Below are 14,741 nucleotides of genomic sequence, written 5' to 3'. Positions count from 1 at the left end.
CACTCTCTCACACACACACACATACACACTCTCACACACTCTCACACACACACTCACACACACTCACACACACACACACTCTCACACATACACTCACACACACACACACACACACTCACACACACACTACCACCACCACCAACAAATGAAAAGGAATTAACAATCATTGGACATTAATGTCTCTAAACATCAATAGACTCAATTCTCCAATAAAAAGACACAGGCTAACAGAATGGGTGGAAAACAGGATGCATCATTCTTCTGCACACCAGAACATACCTCAACAACAAAGATACATGTGACCTCAGAGAAAAGTGCTCAAAAAAGGTTTCTAAGCAAATGCACCCAAGAAGCAGACTTCTGTAGCCTTTCTAACAGATTAGATTTCAAATCAAAATTATTCAAAAGAGATGGGGAAAGACACTTCATACTCAAAGTAAAAATCCACCAACATGACCTCTCACTTCTGAACATTCATGCCCCAAATCCCAGGGTACCCACATTGGTAAAAGAAACATTACTAATGCTTAAATCACACATCAAAACCCACATATTAATAGCAGGAGATTTCAGCACACCAGCAGGTCATCAGGACAGAAACTAAGTAGAGAAATAAAGAAACTGACAGCCATTATAAATCAGATGGAACGAACAAACACCTACAGAACAATGTACATTCTCAGAACCTCAGGAAACCTGTCCAAAACTGACCATATGCTCACAAAGCAAGCCTCAACAGATATAAGAGAACTGAAATATCCCCACCCATCTTACCAGATCACCATGGACTAAAGCTGGAGGTCAACAACAGGAACAGCAGAAAATCTACAAGACCATGAAAACTGAACAACTCTAGGCTCAATGACCACTAAGTTAGGGAAGACATTAAGTAGTTAAACAGTTAATTAATTAACTAATTATTTAAAGACTTCTAGAATTCAATTTAAATCAAGGGACAACATTCCCAAACTTATGGGACACAATGAAGCAGTGCTAAGAGCAAAGTTCGTAGCACTAAGTGTATTCATAAAGAAATTGGACAGATCTCAAACTAGCAACTTAATAGCACCTGAAAGCTCCCAAAAAGAAGCAGCAGAGTCAGAAGCAGCAGCAGCTGCAGAAACAGCAGCAGCAAACCCACCCAAGAGGAGGAGATGGCAGAAAAAAAAATCCCTCAGAGAAAAAAATCAGTCAATTAGAAACAAAAGAGAACAATGCAAAGAAACAACAAAACCAAGAGTTGGTTCTTTGAGAAAATCAACCAGATAGACCAACCTTTTTTTTTTTTTTTTTTTTTTTTTGCTTTTCGAGACAGGGTTTCTCTGTGTAGTCGTGGCTGTCCTGGAACTCACTCTGTAGCCCAGGCTGGCCTCGAACTCAGAAATCCGCCTGCCTCTGCCTCCCGAGTGCTGGGATTAAAGGCGTGCGCCACCACGCCCAGCCTAGACCAACCTTTAAACAAACTAAAAGGCAGAGAGACAGTATCCAAATTAACCAAATCAGAAACTAAAAGAAAGACATAACAACAGGGGGGCTGGTGAGATGGCTCAGTGGGTAAGAGCACCCGACTGCTCTTCCAAAGGTCCAGAGTTCAAATCCCAGCAACCACATGGTGGCTCACAACCATCCTTAACGAGATCTGGTGCCCTCTTCTGGAGTGTCTGAAGACAGCTACAGTGTACTTACATATAATAAATAAATAAATAAATAAATAAATAAATAAAAAGACATAACAACAGACAGTGAAGAAATGGGAAGAATCCTTAGGTCTTACTTCAAAACCTAGTACTCCACAACATTGGAAAATCTAAATGGAGTGGACAGTTTTCTCCATAGATATCATTTACTTATAGTAAAATGAAGATCAGGTAAACCATTTAAATAGACCTACAACCCCTCAGGAAATAGAACAACTCATTAAAAGTCTCCACCAACCCCCCAACCCCACCCCCAAAAACCCAGTACAGACCAGATAGTTTTAGTCCAGAATTCTATGAGACATTTAAAGCTGAGCTCATATTAATACACCTCAAAGTCTTCCACAAAATTGAAACAGAAGGAATATTGCCAAATTCATTCTATGAGGGCACAGTCACTCTGATGCCTAAACCACAAAAAGACACAACAAAAACAACAACAAAGAGAATTCCAGACCAATTTTCCTTAGAAACAATGAGGCAAAAAGACTCAATGAAATACTACCACCAAATCCAAGAACACATCTAAAACATCATCTGCCACGATTAAATAGGCTTCCTTCCAAGGATGCAGGGTAGGTCCAACATGAAAATTCACCAATGAAATCCACCATATAAATAAACTGAAAGGAAAAAAACAAACAAACATGATCATCCCACTAGATGCTGACACGGCTTTGACAAAAATCCAACGCCCCCTCATGTTAAAAGTCATGGAGAGATCAGGGATTCCAGGCCCATACCGAAAAACCGATGGCTGATATCTAAAATATATAAAGAAATCAAGACATTATAGACAACAAACCAAATAACACAATGTTTAAAATGGGGCACAGAATTAAATTGAGTTCTCAACAGAGGGACCTGTAATGGCAGAGAAGCAGTTAGAGAAATGTTCAACATCCTTAGTCATCAGGGAAATGGAAATCAACCCTAATATTTTATCATATACCCATTAGAATAGCTAAGATCAAAAAGTCAAGTGACATCTCATACTACTGAGGATAGAGAACAAAGGGAACTTTATTGCTTTTGGAGTGCCAATTTGTACACACATTTTGGAAATCAATTTGGTTGTGTGTGTGTGTGTTTTTTTAAGAAACTGGAAATAGTTCTACCTCAAGACCAGCTAGACCACTCCTGTCCTTATACTCAGTAGATGTACCACAAAGACACGTGCTCACCTATGTCTGTTTGTTTGTTTGTTTTGATTTGTTTTTCGAGACAGGGTTTCTCTGTGTAGCCCTGGCTGTCCTGGAACTCACTTTGTAGACCAGGCTGGCCTCGAACTCATAAATCCACCTGCCTCTGCCTCCCAAGTGCTGGGATTAAAGGCGTGTGCCACCATGCCCAGCTCAACTATGTTTATAGCAGTTTTATTTATAATAGCCTAAAACTGGAAACAACCTTGTTTTCCCTCAAATGAAGAATGGATAAAGAAAACATGATTCATTTACACAATGGAATACTATTCAGCTATTAAAAACAAAAGTTTCATGAAATTTTCAAGTAAAGGGACAGAACTACAGAATATCATCCTGACTGGTGTAAGACCCAGAAAGACATACATGGTATATACTCTTTTATATACCATAAAGTAGAGGATAAGGATGCCCCAATCCACAGATCCAAAGAAGCTAAGTAACAGAGGGGCCAAGGAAGGATGCTGGCATCTCACTGAGAAGGAGGAATAAAATGGACACTGGTGATGGAGGGAGGGAGGGAACTGGGTGGGAGAGGGAAATGGGGAAGAGGATCAGGAGGGAGAGAGACCTGGGATAGTGGGGGTTGGATTATCAGTGGGACAAACCAGAAACCTAGGACAAGGGAAAGTCAAGAATCTATGAGGGTGACCTTGCTAACACTCCTACCAATTGGAATAACAGAAACTGAAATGGCTCCTTCCTGTAACCATGCAAGTCTTCCAATGGAGGTATGGGAACACCAACCCACCCACAAAACCTTCAACCTACAATTTGTCCTCCCTACAAGTTCTGCAGGGATAAAAATGAAGGAGAAGTTGAAGAATCACCAATCAACAACTGGACCAACTTGAGACCCATGCTTGGGAGAGGGCACCCTGCACCCTGCAATACTGATACTCTGCCATTCTTGCACACTGGGTGGTAGCTTAACTGTCATCTGAGAGGCTTCACCCAGCAGCTGATGGAAACAGAACCAGAGACCCACAGCAAAACATTAGGCAGTGCTTGAGGAATCATGTGGAAGAGGGGAGCACGGACTGAGGATGACAGAGGGGTCAAGGACACACAAAAAACCTTCAGAATCACCCAACCTTGGAACATAGGGGCCTCATTGAAACTGAATCACCAACCAAACAGCATGCATATGACAGATGCAGGCCACCTACATGTATGTAACAGATGTATAGCTTGGTTTTCCTGTGGGACTCCTAACAACTGGAGCAGGGAACTGTCTCTGAAGCTGTTGCCTGCCTTTGGGTCTCTTTCATACAACTGGGCTGCCTTATCTAGCCTCAATAGGAAAAGATGTGCCTAATCCTACTGCATCTAGATATGCCAAAGAGGGCTGAAAGCCATGGGAAGCTTCCCCTTCACTGAGGAGAAAAAGAGAGGGTTATGGAGAGAGGAGAGATGAGAGAGAAGGAATGGGAGGAGAGCAGGGAGTAAGTCCGCAATTGGGATATAAATATAAATTAATTAATAAAAATGTGAAGTAAAAAGAAAATAAAGCAAAAGAAGAGGGAAAAAAAAAGAAAAACAAACCAGCAAACCAGAGGTCAGAAAGTTAAATAATGCAGGTAAAATAGATAAGTTCTAGCAATATAGCACAAATATTGACAAGAGACAAAACCTTGGGTTAAGGCTCAGTCAGTAAAGCACTTGCAAAGCCAACACAAGAACTTGAGTCCAAATCTCTCTACCTACTCGCATTACTGGGCGATTCTAGCAAGGTGATCTACTACTGTGCCACACCCCCAGCCCCTCACTTGGGGAACGCCCACCAGTACTGCTTAGCCACCCTCATCATAGCAACTGCTCTTTCTGAAAACTGAATTAAATCGCAAGCTCTGACCCTCCTAAGACTTCTCATGCTGGAGATACTAGCTAAGACTGTACCCAGCAAAGGACTTCCCTGCACGCTGAGTTCTAACACACTTCTTTGACTAGTGCGTGCGAAACCCTGTCTCAAAAAACAAACTAACAAACAACAAAAAGGCAGGGAACCAACTCCATAAAGTTCCTCAACCTCTACAACTCCACAATGGCGTGTGCACTTCCCCTCCAACCCACACACACATACGCGCGCTCAAATTAATTTTTCAAAAGAGCTCATAATCTAATACTGATAATCTAATTAAGGATCAAAACAAGAAGAGCAGTTTCTCCTGGATTTGTGATGCTCCTGAGCCCCTGTAAAAAGCATAAAAGTAACAAGAGTCTGAAATATCAGCTAGACAGGCAACAGCTGCAGTGCAAGCAGGCTTTGAGACAGGCTGGAGCGCCAGGTCAGCAGTTCAGAGCACTTGCTGCTCTTACAGAGGATATGGGCTCATTCCCAGCACCAACTGTAACCCCAGTTCCAGGGATTCTAACTCCTTTATTGCGGGGTGGGAGGGTGGGGGTTTCCTCAGGCACCAGGCATGGGCATACATGCAGGTGAGACACCCACACACATACATTTAAAGGGAAAAAGAAAAGCTTTGTCTTCAAACATCCCCCAGGTTTACCTTTAAATCAGGTTTCCCAGCTCTGTTCCCAAGGTCCCTTTAAGAGCAGAAACAGAGCCATCTAGTGGCCCAGTGGGGAAAGGCCATGTTTAATTTACCAGAACCCATGTGATGGAGGGAGACAACTGAAGCCTACAACTGTCCTCTGACCTCCACACACATGTGCACACACACACAAGTAAAGGTAATAGTTGTTTGCAGAGATGTCTTAGCTGTTAAGAGTGTGTGCAGTCCTGATCATGTCCAGGGCAGGCACTCTATAACTGATACACACAAGGTAGAGGGTGAAAACCAAATTCTGCAGATTATCTGCTATGCACATCCATCTCTCTCTCTCTCTCTCTCTCACACACACACACACCACCACCACCACCACCACCACACCACACCACACCACACACACACACACCGCCACCACACCATACACGCACACACACACACACACACCACCACCACCACCACCACACCACACACACACACACACACACTCACACTCACACACACAACTCTCTCAGAGAGGGAGAGAGAGAGAGAGAGAGAGAGAGAGAGAGAGAGAGAGAGAGAGAGAGAGAATGAATCATGGGGAGACATGTTGATTTGTGCCATGGTTTTCCTCTTTATCTGTACCTGGAATCCTAATGTTGGAAGTGTCCTCTGCACCACAAACACAGTAGCATATACACTAAAACGACGAACTGGATTGGACTGAGCAAGGTTTATTCCCTGTGAAGGGTGCCAGAGACCTTTTCATTAAGGTATCCTAGCCTACTTTCTGAAGCCACCTGGAGCAAAGGCAATATAGGACAATAGGAGGGTTGGGAGATGTACCACGGATCTCCATCCCATCATTTGGCCCTGCTATATAGTTTCTCCCATTCAGGCACAATGCCTCAGGAGTTCTGGACACCAAGCTCATCAAAGAAAGCCCAAGTGGACAGGCAGCCAGGCCCTCTACTTAGGTGATTCAACCTCCTGTGACTATGGAATGCTATTTGGGAAGGAACTGGTCAGGCTGACAAAACCAAAGGTAATCTTGCTGGGAGCCAGGAGAAAAGCCAAAACAAAGGATACCAGAGCTCTAGGCTGCTGTTTGGAAGACTCTGCTCAAAAAACGTCACCAGAAAATTCAAAGTAAGAAAAATTTTACTTATAATAGGTGAAATTAAATGCACTGGAAGTCAGGCCTGGTGGCCCAGGCCTCAAATCTCAGAACTCTGGAAACTGAAACAGGAAGATTGGGATTGTAAGTCTAGCCTGGGCTACCTAGGGAGACATGGCCTCAAAAGGGAAAAATGGCATCCAGATGAGCTAACATGTTGGACATTAGCCCCAGCCAATTTCAGCATGTCCTGAACATATGAGCCCAGAGTTGGGTAAACTTGCCTAACACAAAAAGGCCTGCTTAGTAATAAAGTAAGTAAACTTCTCTGCATAGGATAGTTTATATCTGGGCTTAGGAGAGTGAACATGTATCCAGAAATCATTGCTTCCCAGTTGGCAGCCATAAGGATATTCTTAGAGTCAGTGTTATAAGCCAGAGCTAACTTCAACCAGAAGACACAACAACCTATGCATCTTCAGGGTAGCCCCACATTTGGGTCCTTGGCAGAGGGTCCAAAGAGCTCAGACAGTTTCATGGCCTACTACAGGAAGAAGAATAAGTTAGCTTATCTGGGTGCTTTAGTTAGTCAGGGTCCAGGCAGAAGTGGCCAGATAGCTCCCCCACAGCAACATCCACAGGGACAGGCAGCCCTTCACCTGTACTCACCCACAGAGACCTACATTTAACCCTAGAGTCAGCCCTAAATGCCCTCAGGAGAGAGCAGGTGTTTTGAGGCTTCTCATCCTTCCTCCACAGACCTGATTCCAGCCAATGAGGTGGCCTCTGGGTCTGCATGCACATTGAGAACACATGGGGAGCTTTCAGCTTCAAGTGATCCAAGCCAGGGATTGCTTGACTTATCTTAGGGTGGGAAGGCCGGGTCTCTCCTGTGATTCTCATGTCCAGCTGAGTTCTGTGGGGGTGACAAGGACATTCAGCATAGAAGGCCTTGGATAAACTATTGAGGATGGATAGCAGAACATGCAGAGAGACAGAGAGAAGGAGGCTTGTGGGTGAGCGAGAGAAAGAGGATGAAGGAACAGGGCCTTGGGAGGTGGCTCAGTCAGTAAAGTGCTTGCAGCACAAGCATGGGGAACTGAGTTCGATTCCCAGGTGTCTTACAAACAAGCTCAGTTTGCTGTCACAACCTGGTGAGCCCAGCACTGGGGACACAGACACAGGTGGAAACCTGGCACTCACTGTTCAGGCAACTTAGCCAATTTGGTGTCAAAAGACAGGGTGAACAAGTCCTGAGAAGCAGCTGTCCTCTGGCCTCCATATGCATGTGCACACGTGCACCCAATCATGTCTGTTCACACAGCGCACACATCTGTGTGCACATGCACTCATGGATGCACCTGCACACATACACTGGTATCCTGAAAACTGAACAGAGACTCAGGTAGACCATGGGTGCACAGTCTGCAAAATATCAAAAGAGATGAGAGGCGGAGGGATGGACAAGACAGAGCTCCGGCTCTAAGCCAGGTCAAGAGTTGTGTGTGGGCTGGGCCTGGTTGACAGAACCAGTCCCAGGAATGCCAGGATTGCACGGAGGATCCCTGTTTCAAAAAACTATTAAAAAACAAAACAAAAAAAAAATGGAAAACTCACCATATCATCATTACTTGAAGGAAAATCTATGGGTGCTTATTCCCTTGTGCATCAAAGTGGAAAGTTTTAAAGGTTTGTTACTCTCTAAATTTATGAGTGCCTGCAAGACTTTATATCCACCTTATGTGTGCATGTGCCGACAGAGGCTATAAGTTCAGATCAGATGCCCTGGAACTGGATTACAGGTAGTTGTGAGCTGCCCAAATTATGTGTTGAGTCCTGGCTTCAGTCCCCAGCACTACATAAAGGAGAGGTGATGGCACACCATTGTAATCCTTTCTCTCGGGGTGGGGGAGGGGTAGAGGCAGGGTCATCAATACCCATGAGAATAAGCCAGCTAGCCTTGTTGCCTAAATATGCCCCTTACAAGGTATAAAAAGTGTGTCCTTTCTTTGTTCTGGGTCTCTCCTCTTGCCTGCGTGCTGAGGAGGGTCCCCAACAAGTTGGAATAATAATGAAAACCTCTTGCCATTTGCAGCGATGGCGGTCTCTATGGTCTTTGTGAGTGAGAGTCTTTTGACAGACTCCAACAATAACAATATGCCTGGTTTATGTGTTAGTGGTGGTGGTGGTGGTGGGGGGGTCAATGCCAAGGTCAGTTCCTCCTTTGTGAGCACTAACTAACCACTGAGGTACACAATGGTACTGGTTCTCGCTATGTAGCCAAGGCTGGCTTGGGATCACAGCCCTCATGCCACAGGCTTCCAAGTGCTAAGATGAAAGTTACACACCACTACACACGGCAGCAGGCTGCTAGTACATGTCTTCTCCTTACTTCCCTCTTGCTATAGCAAGGAGATTCTCCACAGGAATAGTCACCGAGGGACTTCTTGGGCGTTGTGTAGATCCAATCTCCTATCGGTGGGCAACTCCACTGGATCCATTCTTTGGTTTTTGAGACATGCTCTCCTGTATGCCAGACTAGTCTCAGCCTGGAAATGCAGCCAAGGGTGACCTTAAGCCCCCGGTCTCTAGCCCCAAGAGAAAGGATTACAGTGGTGTGCCATCACCTCTCGTCTATGTAGTTCTGGGGACTGAAGCCAGGACCTCATACAGGCCAGGAAAGCAGTGAACGGATGGAGCCACACCGACAGCCCTCTTAGCCTCTTTTATTTTTTTCAATACAGCTTAGATATGTTCCTCGGTTGGAGCTGGGGAGACCAACCAATCAGCATTATCTTTTTTTTTTTTTAAGGGCATCTCATTGAACCTGAAGCTTTTTGCAGCTCAACTGGCTCAGCAGTTCAGAGTGCTCACTGCTTTTGTAGAGAGCTGGAGTTTGATTCTGTTGTTATTGTTGTTGTTGCTTGATTTTGTTTTTGTTTGTTTGTTTTTGTCTTTGTTTTGTTATTTGAGACAGGGATTCTCTGGGCAGCCCTGGACAGCCCAGAACTCAGTCTATAGACCAGACTGGCATCAAACTCAGTGTACCAGTTGTTTCTGCTTCCTGAGCGCTGGGATTAAAGGACTGCACCTCTCCCTCCCTGCTCAGAGTTTGATCCTTAACACATACTTTAGGCAGCTCACAACTGCCTGTCATCCAGTTCCAGGGGATCTGATCTCACCTTTTGGCCTCCACATACAGGTGATGCATATGAACTCTTGCAGGCACACATACATATAAATAAAAACAAAGTAATAAACCTATTAAACTCTCCACTTTGATGCACATGGGAATAAACACCCATAGCTTTTCTTTCCAATAATGATGCTATGGTGAGTTTTCCTTTTTATTTTTTTTAATTTATCTTTATTAGATATTTTCATGATATACATTTCAAATGCTATCCCGAAAGTTCCCTATACCCTCCCTCCACCCTGTTCCCCTACCCACCCACTCCCACATCTTATCCCTGGCATTCCCCTGTACTGGGGCATATAAAGTTTACAATACCAACGGGCCTCTCTTCCCAGTGATGGCCGACTAGGCCATCTTCTGCTATATATGCTGCTAGAGACACGAGCTCTGGGGTTACCGGTTAGTTCATATTGTTGTTCCACCTATAGGGTTGCAGCACCCCTTCAGCTCCTTGGGTGCTTTCTCTAGCTTCTCCATTGGGGGACCTGTGTTCCATCTTATAGATGACTGTGAGCATCCACTTCTGTATTTGCCAGGCACTGGCATAGCCTCATAAGAGACAGCTATAACAGGGTTCCTTCAGCAAAATCTTTCTGGCATATGCAATAGTGTCTGGGTTTGGTGGCTGATTATGGGATGGATCCCCAGGTTGGGTAGTCTCTGGAGAGTCTATCCTTTCATCTTAGCTCCAAACTTTGTCTCTGTAACTCCTTTCATGGGTATTTTGTTCCCTATTCTAAGGAGGAATGAAGTATCCACCCATTGGTCTTCCCTCTTCTTGATTTTCTTGTGTTTTGCAAATTGTATCTTGGGGGTTCTATGTTTCTGGGCTAATAATCACTTATCAGTGAGTGCATATCTAATGACTTCTTTTATGCAAATCAAAACAACCCCGAGATTCCACCTCTCACCAGTCAGAATGGCTAAGATCAAAAATTCAGGTGACAGCAGATGCTGGCAAGGATGTGGAGAAAGAGGAACACTTCTCCACTGCTGGTGGCATTGCAAGCTTGTACAACCACTCTGGAAGTCAATCTGGAGGTTCCTCAGAAAATTAGACATAGTACTACTGGAAGATCCAGAAATACCTCCTCCTGGGCATATACCCCAAAGAAGTTCCAACTGGTAATAAGAACACATGCTCCACCATGTTCATAGCAGCCTCATTTATAATAGCCAGAAGCTGGAAAGAACCCAGATGTCCCTCAACAGAGGAATGGATACAGAAAATGTGGTACATTTACACAATGGAATACTACTCAGCTATTAAAAACAATGGATTTATGAAATTCTTGGGCAAATGGATGGATCTGGAGGATATCATCCTTAGTGAGTTTTCCCTTTTTTAAATGTTTGTTGTATTCATAAAATAAACATTTAAAAAAGGGAAAACTCACTAAGGATGATATCCTCCAGGGGACCTGTCTTCAGAGACATCAGAAGAGGGCATCAGATCCCATTTCAGATGGTTGGGAGCCACCATGTGGTTGCTGGGAATTGAACTCAGGACCTTTGGAAGAGCAATCCGTGCTCTTAACCACTGAGCCATCTCTCCAGTCCCTGGTGTTTGTTTGTTTGTTGTTTTGTTTTGTTTTGTTGTTTTTTAATAGTGTTTTGAAACAGAGTTTCTCTGTGTAGCCCTGACGGTCCTGGAACTGGCTCTGTCAACCGGGCCCAGCACCTCACGATTCTTGACCTAGCTCAGAGCTGGAGCTCTGTCTTCCTCGTCTCTCCACCTCTCATCTCTTTTAAGGAATTCGCAGCAGCCTGTGCAGCCATGGCCTACCCAAGTCTCTGTTCAATTTCCAGGGTCCCTGGGTATGTGGTGGTGCATGCATACGTGCATGTGCAGCTGTGCATGCTGTGTGAACATACATGTTTGTATTCTATGTGCAAATGCATGTGAAAGCCAGGCACAACTGCCTCTCAGGAGTTGTTCACCCTGTCCTTTGACAACACATATGCTAAATTGCCTATATAGTGAGTCCCAGGGTCCCCCTGTGTTTGTGTCCCCAGTGCTGGACTCACAAGGTTGTGACAGCAAACTGAGCTTGTTTGTAAGACACCTGGGAATCGAACTCAGTTCCCCATGCTTGTGCTGCAAGCACTTTACTGACTGAGCCACCTCCCAAGGCCCTGTTCCTTCATCCTCTTTCTCTCGCTCACCCACAAGCCTCCTTCTCTCTGTCTCTCTGCATGTTCTGCTATCCATCCTCAATAGTTTATCCAAGGCCTTCTATGCTGAATGTCCTTGTCACCCCCACAGAACTCAGCTGGACATGAGAATCACAGGAGAGACCCAGCCTTCCCACCCTAAGATAAGTCAAGCAATCCCTGGCTTGGATCACTTGAAGCTGAAAGCTCCCCATGTGTTCTCAATGTGCATGCAGACCCAGAGGCCACCTCATTGGCTGGAATCAGGTCTGTGGAGGAAGGATGAGAAGCCTCAAAACACCTGCTCTCTCCTGAGGGCATTTAGGGCTGACTCTGGGGTTAAATGTAGCAGCTCTCTGTGGGTGAGTACAGGTGAAGGGCTGCCTGTCCCTGTGGATATTGCTGTGGGGGAGCTATCTGGCCACTTCTGCCTGGACCCTGACTAACTGGGCTCCTATTCTTCTTCCTGTAACTGTCTGGGCTCTTAGGACCCTCTGTCAAGGCTTGAAAAGGGGGAACTAGACTACTCTGAGAAAACCTAGGAGTCAAGGAAGACAGAGGCCAGAAAACAACTTTATGATATTGGTTCTTCTTTTAGCTTGACTGGGTTCTGTGGGTAGGACCTAGGTTAGCAGGTTTACATGGTAAGCACCCTTACCTGCTGAGGAATGGCACTGATGGCTGCTAATATTTAATTTTTTTATGCAAAATAAACACTTCTGTCTCTCTAGCAGGCTAACTTGCTTCTGTCGTTATGAGTAGTAAGGATCTAGGTACATAATTGTGTTTTTTTAAACAGGTTCTTACTGCATAGCACTGGCTGGCCTGGAGCTCTCAATAGATCAGCGGTTCTCAACCTGTGATTTTCAGCCTCTTTGCTGGGTAGAAAGGACGTCCAATGACCTCTCAGAGGTGTCCTCTAAGACCCTCAGAAAACACAGATACTTACATTATGATCCGTAACTAGCAAAACTAGAGTTAAAGAGAAGCAACAAAAATTTTATGATTGGAGGTCACCGCAACTGTTGGGACCTGTATTAAAGGGTCCCAGTGTTAGGAAGTTTGAAAACCACTGCTCTACAGTGACCAAACTGATCTTCTTACATTGAAGGGAGTTGTCTGTCTCTGCCTTTCACATGCTGGGCTTACAGGTGCAAACCCCTATGGCTGGCTTAGAGAATTGTTAAAGTGAATTTCTTAAGCAGGTGCTGTAGCTTCTACGTCACAGGTTATTTCTCTGCTGGTGAAGTGAGACAATTTAAACCAGACTAGATTGTGTTAAAGGCAGGTTTATTAAGAAGCTGTTCTCCAGCTACTTCACTGACCGCAAATATTGAGGCCAGGAACGTTGCCATTCGGGGGAAGGGAAGAAGGAGAAAAGGGGCATCAGAGTGTGCATGCAGAGAAAGAAGAGAAGAAGAAAGCAAAATGTACAGACTATATAGGGAAGAGCCTCTGGGGGGAGGGCAGGCCAGCCCCTTGTCAGCAAATGTTTGATTTATATAACCTTTTTTTTTTTTTTTTTTTTTTTTTTAGATTAAGGAGGGGAAGAGAAGACTGGGGGCTGTGTGAGAGACACTGGGCATCCATTTGCACATAAGGTCAAAGGACAACTTTTCAGGGTGAGTTCTTCTGCCTGGGCCTTTGTGTTCTGAGGATGGAACTCAGGTCTTAAAGCTTTCTCGGCTTAGCAAGTACCTTACCTGCTGAGCTACCACGCTGGCTCTGATATCTCGACCTCATATGTCTATTTTATATACCTATAGACCCAGGGTCACAGAAACGTTCTTGGGTGAGCTGTGTGTGGAGCTGTGGCGTGCATGGTGCTGGGGCGTGTGTAGGTCATATCTGTAATCCAGCACTTAGAAGAAGGTGGAGAAGCATCCGGGGCTCAAGCCCACCTTGGCTGCAGAGACCACCCTAAAACAATCCAAAACAGAAAGAGAGATCTTTGCTGAAAGGGGTCAAACTGGAAAGAGATTTTTGAGGCACTAGACCAGGTAGAGGAGATTGCCTAATGCTTAGCTGTGGCAGGGCTGAAGGTGGTTTTGATGCAGTATGCGGTGAAGGGGGGGAGGGGGAGAGCAGCTTCCACATAGGTGTCTTGCACACTGCCTATTAAGGACATCTATTTTTCTGCCCAGCTTACCTTGGACATGAGTGACTCAGTTCAAACGGAGCTGAAGTCTTCGCTGGCCTTAAGTTCCCTGTGTAGCCAAACATACTCTTGAAATTTTCTTTTAATTTTTAAAATTTTATTTATTTGCATGAGTATGAATGTTTTGCCTGTGTGTATATGTGCACCAGGTGCATGCTTGGTGCATAAGGAAGCCAAAAGGGAACTCTGGATTCGATGGAACTATAGTTATGGATGGTTGTGAACCACCATGTGGATGCTGAGACTTGAAGGGATTCCGCTATAGAAAAACACCAGTGCTCTTAAGCACTGAACCATCTTTCCCGCTCCAAGACCTGGAATTCTTGATCCTACTGCCTCTACCCCACCCGAGTGCTCAGATTGCTGGCATGCACCACCACGTTCAGTTTGTATGGCAGTAGGAATGGAACAGGGCCCTGTGTGTGCCAGGCAAGCTCTACCAACTGAGCTGCATCCCAGCCGGTGCTATCCTGGAAGGGTTTTCTGTAAGTCAGTCCAGGGCTGGTTCCTGCAGTTCCCCCAGTGACCACAGCCTGTTGAGAGAGTCCATGTCCTACACGGATGGTGTGGGGAAGTGATGCCAACTCTGAGTCTGCTCTCACCCTGTGGTGCCTGGTGACTCTAACATGCTAACAGCACATGCTAACATGCTAAGAGACACAGCCAGCACATGCTAACATGCTAACATGCTAACAGGCACAGCCAGCACAGAAGATCTCTCTGGT

Source organism: Mus caroli, unplaced genomic scaffold (genome assembly GCF_978045245.1).
Source record: "Mus caroli unplaced genomic scaffold, Mus_caroli_1 scaffold_4, whole genome shotgun sequence".
NCBI lineage: Eukaryota > Metazoa > Chordata > Mammalia > Rodentia > Muridae > Mus > Mus caroli.
The sequence above is the reverse complement of the archived record's forward strand: the minus strand, read 5'-3'. Positions refer to the sequence as shown.